Source organism: Carassius gibelio, chromosome B17 (genome assembly GCF_023724105.1).
Source record: "Carassius gibelio isolate Cgi1373 ecotype wild population from Czech Republic chromosome B17, carGib1.2-hapl.c, whole genome shotgun sequence".
Classification (NCBI taxonomy): domain Eukaryota; kingdom Metazoa; phylum Chordata; class Actinopteri; order Cypriniformes; family Cyprinidae; genus Carassius; species Carassius gibelio.
The window spans coordinates 12,693,478-12,716,892 of NC_068412.1; positions in this window are offsets into that span (position 1 = coordinate 12,693,478).

The following is a 23,415-nucleotide window of genomic DNA, read 5'->3' on the forward strand; positions in this document are numbered from 1 at the left end:
CGATTACTCTTTGGTGAATATTGAAGTGCCAGTAAAACGTAAAGGTCCACATTCGGATACACATTTACGAGATGGAGAGAGCTGCGCGAAAATCTTGGACTTGACAGAGACTCTGCTCTCGCGAGTGTATTGATGGACAGGTAAGCAAATCAATTATTTATTTTGTTATTGTACAAGTAACATAATAGTTACAGTAAAGATGGTCCAGGTCTCATCTGGATTTGATCATTCCAGTGAGGATGTATCTGTGTTTCCCTGCAACACATGCAACTGTCCATAATAGCACTTATAAACAAAGTTATATTGCTCTTTGTACTAAGGTAAGGATTTTTATCACGTGTGGTGACCGAGATTATGGCAGTACAATTAAATACAATCAGATATGTGTTGTTAAAAATAAATTTAGTCATTACTTGCAAATGTTCATTCAAATTTACTTTTAGAAAGATTGGTTTGACCACGTTAAACAACACGGCATTAACCATAAACATGTAACACTGCACAACATTAACCCAACAAATCATTTAACAAATAGCTGTAAGTTGTAACGGGATAATATAGTATAACATTTCACGTTCCTTGCAGTTCATTAATTATGATGACATAAAATAATACGATCCGATATACAGGTAATACAAAAACGAATAAATTACCTCATCCGTGATCATGATTCGTTTATCCAATTTAGATACATTGCTATGGTGAAAACGCATTAAAAAAGACATCTCCCATCGTCACCTGCTTCATAGCGTCATCAAGCTTCGTCCTTTGTTATTGTTGGAAATGCGCCCTCTTGTGGTCAATTACAAAAGTCGCATACTGGAGCTTTAACTATTTTTTCAAAATATAAATCTGTAATATTTACGGTAAAAAAATTTTTTTAAAAACTTACCGTAAAAAATACGGTGGCAACATTTTAGGTTTTACTGTACTGTATAAATGATATAATGTTAATAATCCAACCAATTGATGTACTGAAATCAGTTTTGTACCTTTGTAATACACTAATAACTACCAAAAGCAGGTGGTGAGAAGAAAATCACATGATGAACCAAAACCAATCATTAGCAGCCTTTAAATACTAACATATATAGAAGGTGCACATTGTCATTCACACAAACACTAAACACTTTCATGGTAACACAGGTTAAACTGATATAATGCAAAAAAACATTAATTTAACAACATTAGCATTGTTATTTCAACAAAGAAATGTCCAATTTAAAATGTAACACAGGGAATTCTGAATGTCAATTTATGGTTATTCACTAAATTATACGTTCTTTTCACTGATCTATATTATAGATAAATGGTTCTTTCACTTTTTCGTTTCATTTCAAATTAATTATGATGCATCACTTATTATAGTAAAACATAGATGCTTTTGGATTTAAATATTTAACAAAGCATGCAAGCAAATGGCCGCTTTTATCGTGTTCGTTTTGTCTAGTTCCAGTGACATATTTCTTATTAGTTTTCTGATGACTTCTCTTTGCTGGTGAAATGATGGGGTTGTATGACATTGTTCCCGAGAGGCGTGTAAAGGGCGTGTTTTAGTGAAGCACAGTAGAGCTTCTGGTTGGTGGAAACGCAGTGCTCTTTTGACTTCGGTGCTACAGGTCCGAGGCTATTAGCCCCACCCAGCCCGTTTAAAGCACTTGCTCACCCTGGCCCCACAGCGGAAAAAGTGGCTATTGATCTGAGGTTAGGCATCTCAGATTTGAGTGGGAAAAAGCATTATTTGTGGATAATTATGCCAATGTTCAGTCAAACATTGCCGTACATAAGCTCAGATCAATGAGGCCAAGTTAACAAGTTAAGTAGTAATTTATAACGTTTTTGTCATATGCGATACCATTAACTTTTCATTTTCAGAAAAAGAGAATCCTCTCTGGGTCAAAATGTCCAGAACACAACATCAGGATTCATGCATTTTGAAAAAAAAGAAGAAAAATAAAAATAAATTGTGAACTTTTTTTTTTTTTTTAACTGTATGTATAATTCAACTTTATTATTTTGTAAAAATCTTAGAATTTCCATAAAATAATGTATCAAGGAGAAAAAGCCCGGAGCCAACATTACTTTCAGTTCATTCTTTACAAACACATTGAATGTTGGATATATTATTCAGTGCAGTACGGTCTGCTCTGTGCCGCTAATTGGATGTATTATGTAATATGTAGCCAGTAAGCTATCCAGGTATTTCATGTAAAGACAAATTTTGCTCACAATATTCATGCTGAAAGTTGTACAGTATTTTTGTCAAGTACAAGCTGTAAAATGATGCTTACATTTTCTTTAACAAAATGCTTTTTACAAAAAAAAAAAAAAAGACCCCTCAGTCCTTGATGACAAAAGCAATGCAATCAGCTGGCTAAGTTGGGAAGATTTGACACTGGGAAGATTTATGGCTTAGGACTCAATCTATACAGTATATATGAGAAAAAATCTATTTTGACTTTGTTTGTATCAGGAGAGAAGTGCCCAAGGGAGGATGTGATTATAGAGACAATCTCTGTGGTGCATGCAGAATGCAGGAAAGAGCCAGCTATGTTTCCGCTGAAGTGAGCGTCAACACAACCAAAAGCGAGTTTTGCTTAGGGATACTTTCCTCAAGTGAATGTTGTTTTCAACATCAGTAAGCATGTTAATTTGCCCTTGCACAAAACCAGTCATGTTTCTGGTATAGAATGTACACAGCTGATGTAACAGCAAAATATTTTTTTATGCACAACACATGCATGCTTTTGCCTTCTAGCACCTTCATATTTTTATATTTCTGTATGCTGTATAATGTCAGGTTTCCCTGTTTTTTTTTTTTGGCTTTTCATCATAATATCCGGCTGCAGCCCTTTGCCACGTTCCCTTCAGCCTTGCTGACAGCCTGTTCTCTGATATACACAGCAATAAATAGCATTCAACTTGCACCCCCAAGCCCCACCAACCATGTGTCATCTCTTCAGCAAACACCCACCCTAAGCCGTAATAAATACCAGTACGGTCAATAAAGACTCATAGCATCAGTCCTGTATGGCGTATATGTGTGTGAGAAGAAGAGAGAGCCTCCTTGCGTTCACTTTGACTTTATTTGCTCCTTTATCACCTCCACTCCCATCCCCCTGCAGCTTACACACACTATACTACCTGGAGCTGATGTCTAAAGACACTTGATGTCCTGTTAATGCTCTTGTCAAGGACAACCATAAAACAATTCCGACAAATGAAACTTCTTAATGAAGAACTAAAAGCTTTTTTCAATTACCAGGCTGTACTATGACTTTTTAATTTTCTTCTCTGCGTTTTTTCTGTTAGTTTAAGATAATGACTTAAGTTCTTAATTAAAAGTGGACTATTCAGAAACTCTCTATTCTCTGGTTGAAACTTAGAATTGAAAGTTTGTAATTCTATGATAGTTCATTTTTGGCCATAATGGGGTATCTTTGGTTTTAAAGTCCTGGTGAAATGAAGATAATCTATTTGTTTTAAAGTTAATGTTATTGATTTGATTGTGAACCAATCATGTGCATACATTTTTTTATTTTTTTATTTATTCTTAGTCAACATGTCATAACTCAATCTTCAGATGAAATGACAGACTTCTCTCTGGTCATGTATGCCAAATTTATCCTACCATTTAATCCATGTAAAGGGATATTTCACCCAAAAATTAATTCTGACATTAATTACTCACCCTCATTCCAAACCCGTAAGACCTATGTTCATCTTCAAAACACAAACTGAGATATATTGATGAAATCCGAGAGTTTTCTGCCCCTCCATAGCCAGTAATGCATCTACCACCTTCAAGGACATCAGTGGATGTTATGAAGCTATGAGAATACTTTTTGTGGAGAAAGAAAACAAAAACGATTTTATCTAACAATTTCTTCTCTTCCAAAAAATATTACTGATGTTTTCATCTATAATGTTATCTGGATAGGTGGTTTAAAGTCTAAGAGAACACCAGCATACTTAGCTAATTCCAGATAATTTGACACCCAGGACTGGGATACGATCCAAATCAATTCTCAGCTTAAGTTTTGTGCTTAGAATTATTATAAGACAACACAATAATTCACGATTGAATTGCTCTCAGCGCTGAGCTTATATTAGCGGAGTAGAAATTTCAATAGAGCAGGTCATGAAGTCATGAAGGTCTTGGAAGCCACACATGAGAGGCCACATGTGCCTCGCTCTTTTCCATTTTCTGAGATGTTGATTCAAGCTTGTAGGCCTTTAAAAACATAGACACACAAGCTTATATTAAACTCTGAACTGCAGGATGATCAGGGGCCTTAACTGATTCAAATAGCAGAGTTTGGCTTTCTTATGAAAACACACACTCACACACACAGAGAGAGAGAAACATTTTGTGCAAACAGACAATTCTCTTTCAAAAGCTTAGAGAAGGAGAAAGGGATTAATGATCAAGTGCAGCAGAGTGTGTTTCAAAAAACCATTACCACCTGCTTCTGTCATCATTCTTCAGTGCGAGTGCAAATTCAGTCACTCCTAATTAAAGCTGTTAAATTTACATTTTAATTTACTACAATTAAAAATATGCATTTAATCATGGCCCCCCCCCCCCAACCCCTAATAATGAGTCTTCCGTACATCAGAGAATTTCAAGCTTATACCTGGCTTCAGCATATTTTTAACATTTAACATTTTTTTTATTTAATTAATCTGCTTATTAATTGCATGAATATGCAATCACATAATTGATTAAATACATTAATGTGATTTACACCTCTCTACAGCTATTCTAATTTAATATAACTTTTTTCACATTACTTTTTGCATGATTAACTTTAAAAAAAAAAATATATATATATATATATATATATATATATATATATATATATATATATATATATATATATATATATATATTTTACTTAAAGTCTGATTTCATGAATTATCATGGAGGCTCAGATGAAATCTGTCTTGAATGTGGACTTCTATGTCATAAAATAGTCAAATGCAGTACTTCACTTATGCATATGAATTAGACACATAAAATATTTAATATTAAATATAAAAAACAACAACAATGTAATAACTTTTGTGAATGACGCTTTTATTAAAATTCTGCAGAAATGTGATTCCTTTTGGGCCTGTAATCTTCATTTTTTTGAGTTTTTGAGTACCTGCATCTATTACCCTTATTTTTATTTTATTTTTTTTAGATAAAATATCAGAAATTGTCCTCCACCATGAATGCATTTGCTCCAAAAACAACTCCAAAGCCTGCCAATCTGCCAAAAAGAGGACATGTCAAGACCCTGGGGGAAAGAGGAGTATTTTTACTCAGAATTGGGGTAAATATTTAGAGTTTAATAGGCTATCTACACTTCCCTCCCATCAGCCTATCTCTTTCCTAAATGCTGACGTCCTGCATATTTATCAGAGCAGGAATCTGCCATTTCACTCATTGGGAATACTGCTGACATTCAGCACTTTTCTGCCTCTTCAACAGAATGGAGTTTCCAGCTATATTTGTTTGCTTTCCTTTAAATATTTATGATGAATGCTCAATGGTATTTTCCCCTTGAAAAAGTCCAAGTGACGGTGGTTGTACACTAATCACTTCTGTCATATGGTAGATGGCCTTTTCTACAGGCCATCTATTGTATTTCCATAAAGCAGCTCTTGGGATTTATTAAATAAGCTCACAAACAGCGTATTTAAACCTTTCATTTCTATCGTGTCAAATCACAGAAAAAAAAGAGGAACCTAAAACAATGGTATACTACTATAACCAGCTGTGAAAATCACCCCATGTGGTAAAATCCTGTGGAAATATTCTAGGTTACTGAAAAAATGTGTTATGCCAGGTTAGTTTGTGCAAAAACATCTGGCAAATGGATTTCTTAAACATATACATTAGCGCAGAAGCTCTAAATTTGCTACATAAAAACGTGCTAAATAGAAGCTGACTGGACCAATCTGTCTTGTTTTCGGATAATTATACTTGTAGAACTGTTTAAACGTGCCATTGTTTTCCTTCAGCATCGATTCCAGCAGAAAATCACAAGGGAAAGGTATTGCTGTGCCAGCTGTGATTATTTATTTTTTTCTCATGTATTTACTTGTGAACATGCACCAAGTGTCAGATGATGTCTGTTAATGAAGCATTGTGAAATCAAAGAGCTTAATTCATGCGATTCATACGGGGGGTTTGGCTACAACTAAAGAAAAACAACAAAAAATGAAACCTGTTGCTGTGGCTGATTGAAATAAGGAATGCAAATTGAAACTTCATGCAATATCTGTGTAATTAGCATAAGTAAATGCACAGAAATTGCTGAAGAAGCCGTATTTAGACCAAATAAATGAGTTTCTCTTTATAAATTCAAAAAACCTTTGCAAATGCTAACACATCTGGATTTTTCTCAAAACAAGTTTTGCCTAAACCCGTGTTCGGCCCTTTTTAGCCCAAAGCATATTCTGCTGAAAAATAATTTTTTTACGTTATAGAATGAGTTAAATATGATAAGCCTACAGTCATAGCAGTAGCCTAAAGGACATAGCACAACGGACAAGAAGTGCAGTGTACATGCCACATCTTTACAATTCAAACCTCACATCTTGCGCCTAGATTTGACTCCGGCGGTTGTTCAAAATCCTGCATTGCCTCTCACATAGTTTTTCATTAAATTACTGTATATTTATCCCAAATCATTGTTCATGTATATAATGACTTGGAAGATTGTGTGTTCTGTGGCTTGTCTATATGCTTCACATAGAAAGCTACTTATGTTATAGACATTAATATAAGATCAAACTTTTATCTTCTTCAAGTAAAGTTTTGCCTGTTTTGCGATTATCATACACTGTTTTAGATGTATCCGATGTGTGATACCTGTGAGAAAAAGTAGGAAAGGATTGGATTGATTGTATCATGAAAAGTAGGCAAAGCATACTTGAAACTAACATGTATCCAGGCAAGTTTGCTCAAACTGGATATGAGGCTACAGGTGAACATTATACAATAGCTTGAATGTTTTTTCCCCCTGTAAAATGACGTTCAATTATGAATCATTCATAGTTAGACTGTGCATTAGGAAAGTAAATAAGATCATTTCTGGCTTCATGTTGACTTTAACATCAAAGGTCTATAATAGCCTTTTTTTTTCTCTCTTTGGAATTACTTGCACTGATGAATGATTCACAGTAAGACTAGGAACATGCATTAGGAAAGCAAATAGGATCATTTCTGCTTTTATGTTGCCTTTAATATCAAAGGTCTATACAAATGAAGCACTAAAAAGGGCTTACTTAAATTAACAACAATGGTTGGGATATTTTTCCACCCACTTCAAATAATATTTAAATGGGTATCATGAGGTTTGCTGGACAGTGGTTTGTGGATGTGTGGTGGTTTGGGGTGACAGAAATGTTAAGCACACACTTAAGATGCAGAGTCATGTTGCGAGAGCTTTCAGAGTTCAGGTGTGAAGTGCATTCTGGGAAAAGTAGGGCTTTCTGACGGACGAGTCCCTGGTGATCCCAGCTCTGTCGCAGCGTAGGTGAAATCGCCACGAGTGTGATGGAAAGATCAAGGGTGATGGTGAAGGGGATTAAAAACAAATGATTTTCTGTATTCCTCCCAGTTTTAATGTGATTCAGCCACGGCACTGCCATCACTAAACCAATGGAATGATTCACCAAAGCAATGTCAATGTAATTTCACCTCCACGACCACAATTGAACTAAAGAACTTTGAGTCTTGCTTGAAAGAAGTTCCCATTCTGAATTTAACTACATAGATACAGAACGGATGGCCACACATCATAAAGCGTTTCTGGCCATATGAACGACGAGTGTGGCTAATTGGAAAGCTGTCGGGTGCAATTTAGCAGATGCCTTTAAAGAGCTACATTAACGGAGCACAAACTATGAACTCAATAACAGTCTGACAAAGTTCCAACATGCGATCAATGCTGTGATGGCAATCAATTTTGGGAAATGAACTGGAATTGAGTGTGAATGTAGAGCTCTGGACTCCAGAAAATTAGGTAACAATTATCTGGAATGATGGTTCACTAGCTTCCAGCCAATTACAGAAGATAGGTTGCACGTATTGAGGGCACATCACTCTCTGCTGTCAACCAATTACGACACTGATGTGTTGAAAATACAGATAATTGAATCAAAATAGTTGCATGATAAGCAGATTGATTATTCTTATTATGTGGCTGTCTAGAACGCTCGATTCTGACTTATCATTTCAAAAATCAAATATGATACTTATCTGGGTAATTCTGTATAACTAACCATCATCATAATTTATCCCCCTGATAACGATAATTTAGGACATTTATAATGGGGTATTATATTAGTGTATGACAATAATGTACTAAAAATGGAAAGTGTTTTTTTTTATTATTATTATTTTTTTTTTAATGCTGTTATTGTGTAAATGGATGTCCAAAACTCTTACAAAGTTTGTAATTTTTAGTTGGAAAACTGCCATGTAAATGCTGCCTTTATATGTAAGTGTCAATATAATTTTGCAGAATTTTAATTAAGCTTAAAACAGGATGCAGAATTGCTATTTGAATTTAGAATTAGAATTTAAAATGAATCGAAAAATTATGTGCAACTTAAAACTAGAAATATAAAGTTTGTCAGCAGAGACTTTGAATGTTGACTTTCCAAAGCTTTCTTTGAAAGAATTGAAAAAAATAAAAAAGTTTAAAAAGCCTATACATTTGAGTAAATGCATTCCAGTTTGTCATTCCACATTTTTTTAATTCCAGTTCAACTTCCTGTCTGGGTTATCACCAATTCAGATTCAACTAATGAATTGATAGGGAGACAATTCTTCAGTTAAGCATGAAAAAAAAAATAAAAATAAAACATGAACCTGAATGAATGGCTATGGGCATGATATATAAATTAGTCAATTGTTTATAACATTTTATAACAACTAAATATTCCTTAACAACAACAAAAAGTTTGAAAAGGACACTCTAACAAAAAAGTCTCTAAAACTCTGGTAGACATCAGAGAATAGTGACATTGGGCAGTGCTGTCGAGATCTAAGAACGTCTCTGTCAGCCCAGAGGTGACTTTTTTTATGTCTCTTGAAAGTGGCCTGGCACCAAACCCAAAGTCCACCTAGCCTCAGGCAGCCCCTGAACGGTGCGGTGGGACATGCGCTGAATACATCATGATGGTCCTAATGACTGTGGAGAAGGCTCCATTACCTGGAAGTCTGTGGGAGGCTGATAATTACAAGACACACTGGCTCCCATCATTAGCCTTACTGCTTTAATTCTTCATGCATCTGTTCTTTCCCATATTAACATTCTCTCTGGCTTCACTAGCCCTGACCATATGCATTTACCCTCTAAGGCAATGTCCTCATTTGAAGTGTTAGATGATGCTTCATGCTGCTAATATGAGAATAGTTTTTAGTGATTTATGTAGAGGAGGAGCTATAGTGTATCATTGCTTCTTTACCAAACAAAAGCCACACCTTCATCCTTAGCTTGCAGTTCTGCACCCCGGATAGTAGACTAATTGATGTTTGTTTTTCCATCTTTGGAACTGTGACAGAAGGACAAATGATCTTATTATTATGCAAATTGCCCTGCTATCTCATCCCAGTAAAAGCAATGGCCTGAGCTCAGAGCAAAGAGAGTGCCTGCAGTCTTTGCCCGATCAAGCTGCTCCAACTCGGCCAAGTCACGCATGCAGAGTCAGTTAGTCTCACAATCCCTCTAATTCATAAGCAACAGAGTGGAGTGAGTCAGAAAGCGTACGGGAAATAAACAGGGGCATCTACGGCATATGTACCGTGACGGAAATGAGCGAGCTACTTTGACACTCCAATTAGGCTCGGAAGGGTGCACGGGTGAGTCTGACTAGATGAGTAACAGGGCAAGTGTGACCATAATCAATTCCCTTATTGAAGATAATGTGAATAATTCTCTGCTTGGAAAGCATCCAGAGCTCTCAAACTTCGTAGCCTATATAACCGAGATGAAAACACATGCGCAACTGGAGAAGCTGTGCTAAAATAAACTAATTACGGGAAGATATCAAAGGCTAGTAACTTGCATCGTCTTGGCTGCCGCTCTGCTGTTCTTAAAAGGTTCCCTCTGATGCTTCTTTTGTCATGCTGTGTTGTCAACAAGTGGGTCGTGAGACCAGAAAAAAAAGTTATCAGTGTATTCAGTGGTGGGTTGCACGTGTCCAATTAGAGCTAGTGTTGACCAGCTCCCTGTTTGATTGTTGCACTCAAGAAATTGGTCCCTATTTCATAGGCCAAATACAACAGTAAGTAAATAACAAAGGAACTGAAAAATATTTGGCTGCAGTAGTTCTCTTTTTAAAAAGCACAAGCCAGTTTCCATTGGAAAAACATGCCTTTGGTGACATTGATGATCAGTTGAATTTCTCAGACCACATTGCTAAAACTGCCCGGTCCTTCAGATTTGCTTTATTCAGCATCAAGAAGATCAGGCTATTTTTTTCAGAACATACATCACAACTCCTTGTTGAAGCTCTTGTTCTATCCAGGTTGGACTATTGCAATGCTCTCTTGGCAGGTCTTCCAGCCAGATCTATCAAACCTCTACAATTAATCCAGATAGCGGCAGCAAGATACATTTTTAATGAGCCAAAAAGAATGCACGTCACACCACTGTTTATCAATTTCCACTGGCTACCAGTAGCTGCGCGCATAAAATTCGAGACATTAATGTTTGCCTTTAACCACCACTGGCTCTGTACACCTTTACCTAAATTCATTACTACAGACTTATATGCCCTCTTGAAGCTTGTGGTCTGCAAGTAGACAGCGCTTTATTGTGCCATCCCAAAGAGGCACAAAATCTATTTCACAGACTTTTACTTTAACTGTTCCCTCCTGGTATGCCCTGCTCAACTCAATCTGAGCAGCTTTAGCCATCTTCAAGAATCAGCTAAAAACACATCTTTTCCATTTGTATTTGGCCCTCTAACTCTAGAACTCTATTCTAATTCTATAAAAAAAATAATAATAAAAAAAAAAAAAAAATTCCCCTTTTAGACTTAACTGATCGTTTTCAATGCAGCATGAACTAAAATTTGTTTTTTTTTACAATGTTTTAGTTACCATGACAAAGTAACCTAGTATTTTATTGTAAGAAGATTAAATTCAGTGTTGTAGAATCCAGTGTATGCTGTAAAAATTACAACAACTTATATTTGCATTTCTAATACAGCAGCAGAGGCATGCTCGTGTGGGCAGTTTGAATCCTTTAATGTTAACACGTGCATATTTTCTGTGTGCTGTAAAATAGGCCATAGAGAATTAGTCTTCACCCACTTTAAACTCAAAATACTGCATCTAAAGAGGCTAACTAGTACACAGCGTTCCAGGACACTTCAGGCTGCCTCATTACAGCTAGATTCCTTACAAATTATTATTATTACTCTTTGACTGGGTTTAGAAAAAACCCTGGAAACTTAGCTGAAAACATAATATATTATTTATTAGCACACAAAACATACTTCACATATTTTTGCAATATTCTGACTTAGTTTATATATATATTTACCTTCTGTGAAACCCAAAAGTACAGTACATTTACTACAAACACTATATTCAAGTCTTCTGAAGCGACAGCTTTGTGTGAGGAATAGACTATATCCCCTGTGCACATTCATTAGAGATAGAAGTTGCAATGTCTGTTGCATGAATGAATTGTCCTCTTGAGCCAAGTTCATTAAATCAGTCTGAGGAATACTGGCTCTCAAGTTGACTCAGTGATCTTGTTGCAATGGCTAAAAGCCCACTATAGGAGAAGATTATCAATGAATAATGACTCAAATTAGTCTTTTTCTTAACCAGATCTATCGTATGACTTCAGAAGATTTGAAATAAAGCACACAAGTTGTATGGATAATGTTTGTAATACTTTCATGGTGATTTGACCATTACCATTCATTGTAATCACATGAAAAGTGTGGCATACTACATCTGCTCTTATGTTCTACAGAACAAAGAAATTCATAGTTTGGAAGTTTGGAACGACATGAGGGTGAATACATGGTGACAGAATTTTCATTTTTGGCTGAACTTTTGCAGCAGAATAAGTACCTGCTATTGCATGTAGTTACTCAGGAGATGATGGGCCTGAAACCCATAATTACTTATTTATACGCAAATGTAAACCACCAAAGAGTTTGTCAGTCATTACTGTGGTTTCCATCATTGTGTCAGAATGTAATCTCACATTACTCCTGCAATTCCTCAGAAGGGCACAATCTTTCTATTAGTTTAATTGCTAATTAAAATCTACCATCAGAAGAGAATTGCTCCATTACCAAGAATTTGTGTTGTTTCCAATAAAAAGGCCAAGTTTTCCGACAAGAAATAAGGATTGAACATTGTAGCTTTTTAATGTTTCTTAAACCCAATTTAAAATGTCCTATTGTGTCCACACATCACCCCGATGAAGAAAATTCTTGAAATTTATTCAAATGTATTTAAAATGTATATAAAAACATAAGTTAAAAGAAGAATTTATTGGCCAATTTCCACATCAAAACTAAAATTAGTTATGCATCCCAAATCCAGCACTTTGAGAGAGTTTTTCAATCACAGATCTTACCGCAAAATGAAGAGAAGAAAAATGAACACCTCTTTTCATCTTCTTGGGAAATAACATATGTCTGGATGAAGTTATGGTATTGTATCTCTAGAGCTCTCAGCAAACTTTCATGAGAATACTGGGCCTGGCTTCCATTAATGAAGGGCTAACTTTACATATATTCCTCTGTTACAAGATAAAACATTGGATTAATATTCATTTGCTCTATTTTGGAGCATACTTTAAGATCTGTGGGGAGAGATGTTTGTGAACTTACAGTAAACACTGTGCCAAATCCTAGTGGGTATATGAGTATGTATAGTACATAAGCAGTACAGTATAAGCTGTCATCACTAATGCATATTTGTAAACTTTAAAGCTCTAAATAATAAATAATTTGTATATAATTTTAAATAATTTTAAATCTGTTTTTTTAATTTTTTTATGCAATATAAATATATTTTGAGAACATTTTGTCCTGTATTTTTTTTTCCTGTATTTTGCTCTGCTTACTTTATTCCTTTTTTATAAGATGTTGATGAAAAGCATCCCTGTGCCATGATGTTGTCACCATCATATGTCTATGATAAATATCACAAAATTTATGTAAACTAAATGTCACAAAACATCAATCAAGTATGTATTTTTCAATAAAAAAATCAGTTTGGTTCAGGATTTGAATCCTCTTGCAAAGCACTGTATATATCAGAGAAGGGTTCAGAGATATATCATTAGAAGAGTTCATTTATAACGCACTAACAAGGAGTCACAAATGCAAATATATATTTCACTATAACAAGTTGTTCCTTTAGTGTAATTACATGACATGTTTGTGCTCAGGGGTTGGACAGATCTATCAGACTCCAGTAAATGAGGCTCATTTGATATCCGTTGGCATCTCCTCTGCATCCATATTAAATGTAATGTAAATAGACAGGCGAACAGCGTGTGCTCTGTGTGGCAAGACGGGAATATACGAAAATCAATCTAGCTCATCTAGCATTAGAGGAGCTATAAAAGGTCAGTGTAAAATAGCATGGATGAAAGTGGTTTAATAGCATGAGCAGTGCTTGTGAGGCTCTGGGTGTGGCTAGCATAAAGGGGAGGAGCCAGTTGAGTGATAAATTATGACTGGGATGAGGAGGTATCAGACTCAAAGTTATTACTACTTTTCAGCAGTGCTGTGCACTTTCTAAAGTATGCAGATGTATGCATGGTATATTCGGATAACTTACGTTTGCTAAAATATAAATATTATAATTTATTAAAACATTGCGTATTGTAACCCATAATGCAATATGTTTAGCAAGTTAAGTCATGAACAAGTTAAGAAGCCATTACAAACATGAAGTAACACAACTGTTTTTAACATAAAAAAAAAGAAATGTTTGTTGAGCAGCAAATCAGCGTGTTAGAATGATTTCTGAAGGATCATGTGACACTGAAGACTTAGTACTGACTGCTACAGTAAAATCTTTTGTTTGTAGAAATTTTGATCATAAATAAAGCCTTTCCCCACCATGAAAAAAAAGAAGGTAATTGTGACTTATTATCTCACAATAAGGAGATAAGGAAAACTATGAGAAAAATAAAGCCATAATTGAATTCTTTTTTCAAAAGAGAGATTGCGAGTTTATGTCTCACATTAAAACTTGTCTTTTTTTTCAAAGGAGATCTGATGCAAACTCAGAACTGCAAAAAAAAAAAAAGAAGAAAAAAAAAAGAAGTTAGAATAACCTTTTTTATTTCATTTTTATTTTCTTTCTTTTATGCTGCGGCGGAAATAAGCTTTCATTAGAGACTTAAATATTCAAACATTTAAAAAATCTTATCAACTTATCAATTTTTTTAAATGGTACTATATTTATACAAAATTGAATGCAATAATGTATATCTCTTTAAAATATTACAACTACAGTGTTCAGTAAGTAGTAAGCTAGTATTCCATTCTGAGCCCTTATGATGGATCATTAAATACTTCTTGCATAGCAACAGTCTTACTTTATGTTAAATAATCCCTTGAGAACTGTAATTAACCCAGTATGGTAATAAAATGTACATATTTCTCAATATACTGTATCAACACACTGAAAAATAAGCCATGCATTGGTAACATCATTAATGAACATCAATTAAAGTAGGGCTGCTTAAATTAAATTCAAGTTGCAGCTAAAGCCATCTGCACCAGCCTTCACACTGTATCTCAGAATGCCAAGAAAAACCCCAAGGGATCTGTTCAGTGGCTATGACTTACATTAACATGATCCATTTCTGTGCTTTCCTGTGCTTAGGGGTCCTACAGTGCAGTCCTGACCACCAGCAGACACAGTCATATGTGCATAATGCATCAGTCCAACACACACACACACACACACACACACACACACACACACATTTCTATACATATATATTTTTTTTTTCTGATCCTTTATGAATTATGGCTTCTCAGAGCAATCTAAGGAAGCTTTTGGGTCTTCAGAGCAGTATTTTTAAATTTCCTCATTTAGTTCAGGCCTTCTAATTTTAGCATAATATTTGCTTGTCATTTTTCTTATTCTATACTATTTCAAACTCACAAGATGTTAAAAATATTAATCAAAAGTTACAGTATCTTTCAGTGTAGTGGTGTTCATGTGCTTTTTATTATGCAAAATTCACTTTTATATGTTGTTTGAACATAAATGTTTGTTGGCAGTGTGTGAACACAACCACCCTATTATCCACGCAAAAATCCACCTGCTTCCTTTTTTTAATCCACCTAAAACATAAGCAATGTTTCAGTGTGATGTCACTTTGCCTATGCCCCAACCACAAATGCTGACGTACACTACCCAGAGTAAGATGTACACAATCAGCCATATTTATCTTCACGCTACAGCATTTAAAAGCAGCAATTAGGTAAGAAATGTCTTGTTTGGGTCATATTATCAACGTAGACAGCAGTATAGGTACTCTATATTACACTCATAGGCGGAGGGTGACAAACTCCAGAGTATGATTAAAAGCAGCCAAATGTATTAAACATCATAAACCCATCGTTTTAGGCAAGAACCAGACATGGATGCCAATTATCTGTAGGCAAAAAAAAAAAAAAAAAAAAGTTCAATGGGACTGAATTTGTATAAAACGTGATTACAATGTAGTAAAAATGTCAGAAATGTTTCATCATATATCGTTTCCTTTCCACGATTATTCAAACAGCAAATAAATTATATATAGAAAATTACATTATCACTAACATTGATCTATCTTGAGTTTAAGCACTCAAAAAAAAAATAATAAAAAAAAAAACATTATAATCACTGAAGCTGTATTCACTATGAAATTAATCTCTTAGTTTGTACATACATCTGTGCTTTGTTGTTTATGAAGAGGAAATTCGCAAGAATCCAGAATTCGGTCATTTCACGCTACTGTTTCAACCATTCTGGCTACCAAGGGAGTTCACTACGGTCATTATTAAAGCTGTGTACATCCCCCCTCAAGCTGACACAGGAAAAGGATGGATCTGTATGTAAACATTAGCAAACAGGAAACGGCACATCCCGAGGCCCTGCTCATTGTTGCTGGGGACTTCAACAAAGTCAACTTCAGGACAATAAGTATCAACAACCATGATACTTTCAACATGTTACTTGCAAGACACGAGGAGAATGTGTTCTTGACCACTGCTACTCCCCCTTCCACAACTCCTTCAAATCCTTCCTTCCTTCAAATCCAAATCCAAAACACAAGAAAACTCAAACAGGAAGCTCCCTTCCTCCAAATGACCCAGTGCTGGTCAGACCAATCGGATTCTATGCTTCAAGACTGTTTTGATCACGCGGACTGGGAGATGTTCCATGGTGCCGAACAAAATAATATGGATCTTCCCCAACTGTAAATCATGGATTAACAGTGATGTTCACGCATCCAAAAACACACAGCAGCAAAAACATTCCCATTACCTACTCCGTAAAACTGTTAGAACAGCCAAACAGCAGTATAATATTAAAGTGGAATCACAAGCCAACTCCACAGACACCAGAAGCTTATGGCAGAAAATTAACAACATCACAGACCTTAAAAAGAAAACAAATATTACTGTTAACACCCCCGCCTCTCTTCCCGATGAGCTAAATACCTAACAACACTGGTCTCGTGGAGAGAGCTACCATGACTGATGCTATGGAGGCTAGTTCACTCTCTGTCTCTGTCGCAGATGTAATCCAATCCCTAAAACGTGCAAAGCTGCAGGTCCGGACAGCATCCCGAGTCCCATTCTCAAAACATGCGCAACCCAACTTGCGGGTGTTTTCACAGACATTTTAAATATCTCCCTCTCCCTGTGTGCAGTCCCCACATGCTTCAAAATGTCCACCATAGTACCTATACCAAAGCAACCAAAAATAACCAGCTTCAATGACTGGCACCCCATTGCCCTGACACCAATCATCAGCAAATGTTTTGAGAGGATCATTAGAGATTATATCTGCTCTGTACTGCATGCCTCCCTAGACCCACTGCAGTTTGCTTACAAAGGCAACTGTTTCACTGATGACGCCATTACACACGCATTAGACACTTCTCTGTCTCATCTAGGCAAGAAGACGCATATCTGAGAATGCTGTTTGTAGACTACAGTTCAGCATTCAGTATGATAGTGCCATCCAAGCTTGATGTGAAACTCCTGGCTCTGGGTCTGAACAGTTCACTGTGCAGCTGGATACTGGACTCCCTGTCAGGCAGATGTCAAATCGTACTATCGTACAAAATACTATCTCCTCTTCACTGATCCTCAGCAGGGGAGCTCCCCAGGGCTGCGTCCTCAGTCCACTTCTGTACTCCCTCTACACCCATGACTGCATGGCCACAGACATTTCCAATGTCATCAGTATATTTGCAGATGACACAGCAGTGTTAGATCTGATCACGAATGATGACGAGACGGCTTACAAAGAAAAAGTGAACTCCCTAACAAACTGGTGCCAAAGACCAAGGAGATCATTGTAGACTTCAGGTGACAAAATAGAGAACACAGCCCAATCACCATCAATGGAACTCCAATAGAGATGGTCAAAAGTTGTAAATGTCTTGCCGTCCACATCAGCGATGACCTCACATGGTCAGAACAAACCGAGCAGTTGTGAAGAAGCCCCTACAGCACCTCTTCTTCTTGAGTCAACTGAGGAAATTTGGTAATTAAGTTTTGTTAATATACAACACTGTGTATATCTGTACATACGTGTACGTTGTTTATATGTATATTGTATACCGTATTTAATTGTTAATTGTATTGTTCTCATATGTGCAAGGTCTGGAACACGCACCTAAGCCTTTCACACATCATTTACTTGTAAATGCTGCAGTGACAATAATAGTGTGTTGAATTGAGTTGCTGTCACTTAATACACAGATCTAATATAAACATGTAATTTCTTTCCCAACTGTTTACCTTCACAGACATAACCAAATTTTTTTTTTTTTTTTTTATATGTGTGTTTTTACCATAACATTGTGTGTATTTGACAGTTTAAGCACAATAAGACATGAAAGAAACAGTTTAAAACTCACATGCCATGTGACAGCCGCTTTCTGCACGCATGTTTTGGATGTGTAGCCTACTCTTTAACGGATTAATCAATAGATTTGATAAATTCTTTGATGGTTCTGTGGTATTACTTGTCTTGTTGGATTCTAAAACCTTCTGTCCTGTTTTAATACAATTACAGAAAGACTTAAAAATAATAATGATTAATTAATCAAAAACTCTCATGTAAGCTAACTCTGTTGAGCAGAGGCTAAGTTTATCTATTTTATTTACATCCAGTTAGCTTCCATTCTGTCAGACATCCTTTAATTTACTTTCTACTGTGTAAATAATCAAGTTATAATTAACACGTCTCATACAGAGTCTCATACAGAGTTAATGTTAATATTAAAACATACAGAGTTAAAATGGTTCTGCATAAGAGCTATGGCCCTGCTATCACTGACTACAACCCACAAGTCGATCAGTGAAGCAACAAACGCTCTTTGCATTTAAACGGCAGCTCCAAGCACTGATTAAAAATTGCTCAAACCATGCATAATGAGTGTCTGGAGAAGACAAAGGGAAAGACAGCTAAAACAGTGCAAGCGACAGACAGAGAGAGAGAGAGCAGCAAAGAGAACGAGACAAAACGGCAACATGTGGCACTTCACAAGAACCCTAACCATCAGTCATGTTTCATGATGTCACAGAATAGAGTACATAATGTGTATAATTATAATCAGGTCTGACAGGCCCACACACAAGCGGGTTTCAGGGGAGTTTTATTTAGCAGCCTCCGGTTCTTCTGCTGCTCTCTGATCTATCATTATTCATCTCCCAGGATTTACTGGACTGATATAAATCTCATCAGCTTTTATGAGTACGTTCACAATATCCCAACAAAGTGCTTACTTAAACAGCATGGTTTATCTCAAATTAGCTGTGGTGAGCAGAATGAATCGACTGAGAGTGTACTTGAATTAGAGCCATTTGAAGACTGCATAATTCCTTTATAATTGATTGCAGATTGATGGGAACTCCACAATACAGATGAAATTTAATTAGCTCTTCTGCTTGGAGTGGATGGGCTAAGTATTAGCTGTAGTTTAAGTATCTAGACTGCAAGCAAAAGTGGTCCAAATCCGCTGGGCAAAAGTTTTGCTCAAATGTGACTCAGATTTGCTTTTCATAAAAGTGTGAACAGCACAAATCATGGAATCTGATCTTTTCGATTCTGATTAATCAAATACAGAATTATATCAGAATTCATACGACATTTATTTCAGTGGCCTCCTTGTTTACTTTCATATGCAAGTCACTTCAGGAGTGTGACATGTTCGAATCTGATATTAGCCACATAAAAAAAAGTATGTGATCTGAGCAGTGAATCCAAATTGAGCACTAGGCTTTCAGTATGAATGTGCATAGATTAACTTAACTTTTTAAGGTAAATGGACTGAGGTAATGTCTTATGGTGCAAAGGTGTCATTACTGAGTGGAAAATATTTGCCCTTGGTACATTAGACATTTTTGCTTGAAAGAATTAATGCATCTAACAAAACTTCTCATTGTATGTGGCTTCTACACTGCCAATCACAGCACAATGACTGCCCTGTTGTATCTGTATAGGCCATACACATATTTAAGGTATACTTTATAAGAATATGACAAGGTTAAACTGCCTGTGACTGTTAGTTAAGCATTCACCACAGTTGTGTTAAATGTTCTGCACTGTAGTTTCTTTTCGTTTATTATCTACTGCAGAGGAGAGATGAGAGCGAAGCCAACTTTGGTTTTGGATGATCGAGGGTGGAATGAATGCAGATTTGTTAAGAAGACTTCTTTGAAAACAAAGTCAAATGAATCAGTGTCTTTTTTGTGGTTCATATCATCAGTGGAATGATTCATCTGAATGAAGCATTAACTAAAATGACACAAAATTCCCAAAATTGCTCTATATTCTAGGAGAAAATATAATGCCCTGCAACGTTATGAACAAGCACACTTTTTTAACATCTCAGATCTCAGTTTCTGATTCATTTATTTTGTTGAATACTCACTATTCTTAAACTTTAAAAATTTATTAAAGTATATTTTACAAGAATATATAGTGAATTACAGTTAGCTGGGACATTTCCCAGTCATCACAATGGCAAAAATTGTCCCATGTGAACTTACAAGTGTTGAACAGAATCAAGTGTCTCAACAGCTGAGTCTGGTCAAAAAATTGAATAATTAATGCATTTGGCAGATACTTCAGATACTGATCTAAAACAGTTTGCATTGTATTATTTATTTAATGTAACCCCTAATGAACCCTTGGCATACAGAAAAAAAAAACTTGGTCTGCTAAAAGCATGAAAGTTAATGTATAATCAATTTGGCTATTTTGTTAAACAATTCTGAGCTAATTCTATTTGAATAATATTTAATCCCATATCTGAAATCACTTGCAAAAACTTCTGTTCTGTAATTAAAAAGACCACATCAGTTGAGTGCAGCTAAGACATGTAATTCCTATTCCAATTGAAAGCCAAAAAATATGTTTACTTAGATATTCAAAGTCATATTTTGCATGCTTTTTTAAAAAGATAAACCTATTAGATTTTACAGTACATTTTTACTTTGGTCCAGGTCATCAAGGCAGTATGAGGAGCATAGCATTTACTAAGAAAAAAAGGTAAAGGCTAGTCTAATGTGTGTTTGTGTGTGTATCAGTGAGTCATACACACTCTGGCCCTCAGGATATATGACTGCTGCAGAGTCATGGGATGAGAAATATACTCTAGCACAAAAGGCTGCAAATGCTCACCTGGGAGCAAACAATAAATAACCTCTAACAGATATGGACAACATGCCAGAGAATTTACTGCGTTTATAGTCTCATTTGTCGAGATCGGGCTCTAGGCAAGCGACATTAACAAGATTTTGGGAACAGTTAGGGCCTGGACCTCTGCACATCCCTTGGGGGAGACAATTTAGTGTCCCGCTTATTTAACAGCTTTGTGTCTGACTTCTCTCTGCACTACTCAACCTCAGACTATAAGATATATACTGTATGTTTGTGTAGATGTGATCTCATGCTGTCTCATTTTACAAGCCTGTACAATGTGTAGATACTGTCTTGCTCTGTCGGTAGAATTTAGATGACAAGTCTGTATTGGATTGCAAGCTGTGAAACAATGTCACCACGGCAACTTGCACAGTGAGTGCAAGGACCTTCACGCTGTTCTTTTGAAATTACACAGATGTTTTCCCTGTCAAAAAAGATTATGATTCATCGCATGAAAGCTGATTAACTAACCAGTGCTGCCCAGGCTATTTTAATCTCCCCTACTTCCCAAATGGAAGAGTGGGGCATTAATAGAGAATTAAAGTTATTGACAATCAGTGCGTACAGCTGAGTGCAGAACCGGCGCTGATAAGGGACAGTAGCATCTGGCTATGTTTTCACTGAGAGTCATTCATTAAACCCACACCAGACCATTTTAAATACACAGGGAATTAGCCATGTCCACACGCACACGGGTATTTTTATATATAGTTTATTCTTCTTATGTTTTTAATCCACATGAATCCACATGAAAATGCAAAAGCATGCTATGATGCACTAACTTTTTGTACTTTTGATGTCATTCCTAGCGAGAAATCAGTATTATAGTAATTAAATATTTGTTTAGTTATCACCAAAATTCATTTTATTGTTGCCATCCAGTGGTATGTTATCCCTAGATTACAGCTGCCAAATTGAATAACACACTGCTCATCCGGGTACTACAAGTTACCATGACAGGTAATACTTTATATACTTAATGAGTCACTCTGCTATCGTTGACTGTAAGATTGACTCTAACGTTGACTCTAAAGGCAGTAATAAGTGGGATAATGTACATCCAGCCAGTTTTGTTATCTCAGAATAAACCCCTTCAAGACCCCTCCACTTTGCGTCGGCATTGTAGTCGGGGTTTATTCTAGGATTTATTACCCTTGTCGGGGTTTATTCTGAGATAACAACCGGCTGGTTGGTACATTATCCCTTACTTGTTGTAGATCATTAAACTCTTACACTGCCTCAGAAGCCTGTCGGAAATCAGTTTCATCAGGTGCCTTCGTGCAAAAATTCTTCCTGCAAAATCATTTGTTTGATAAAGCAGGGAAGTCAGCTTCCTCTAATTAAAAATGACCAGCTCATATGTACGCAAATCGGAAATCAAGCCGCACTGCTGCGTATGTTGCCATATCTAACAAAACCGTGTATGGACATAACCAAAGTTGTGCCGACTGCATTTCAAATTTGAAAAAGTTTTTTGATGCATTTTTTGTTGCATTTGTCATAATGCAACAAAAAATGGGGCTGTGACAGAGAGTATATGTCATGAATGAAGGGGATATTCAGAATGATGGTAGGCACAAAGCAATGAAGGATTGTGGAAGATTTATTAAAGTAGGATGCAGATTGACGTCTGACAATTTTGGTCTAAATCCCAAATGTAAATGTACGTGACCACTAAATTACCTTGCTTAATAACTGTGGTGTTTCCCAGCTGCTCTCCCTTGATAAATGCTTCTGCGTGGTTTGCATCCATAACTAGCTGTCCATTTGTGTAGGTGAGCCAGGATTCCTTCTTTCTTTGGTGATGGTGGGTGACAGGATGATTGAATAACAAATGTTCATTCATCAGGCATCTATAACTGTGGGCATAACAATCCTGTTTTATAGGCTATGTTGCTAAAACCCACACCCATGGCTCTAAATCTCTTAAAACCCTTTATATTGGTAATTTTTCAAAAGCACAGTCAATTTACTTCAGCGTATACCTTCATGGCTTTATTGTATATGTTCCTCAGAGATATAACGAGGAGAGCAAGCCGTCCCGATTCAGGCTTCTCCTGGGAGAGGTATCTGGGCCCTGTCCCAAATGGCACATTTGACATGGACATGGTTTACACATGTAAAGTCTATGTAATGGTTAGGTGTTCTATTTTGTCTGTTCAATCAATGCAGCTGAGAATTTGACGGTGGAGTTAAAAAAAGAGAGTAGGCCTATTTACTTAAAAAATAAGGTTATCGTTGAAATATGCTACAGGGAGACCTCAACTAGCCTGTGCCAGATAAAGTTCTGATAGAGTTTGTGTACTTAGAGGATGTTGTTTGGGGTTGACAAGAAATCAGCATTGAGGTGATAAGTTAGGGTTGAGGGAGTGTTTTGTTTGAATCAGGTTGTGTTATTCCAGGAAAAAAGCTATTTCACTTGACCGCCACAGTCAAGGTAAGCTAATTAAGTCTGATGGCGCAAGGGAATTGGATCAAAA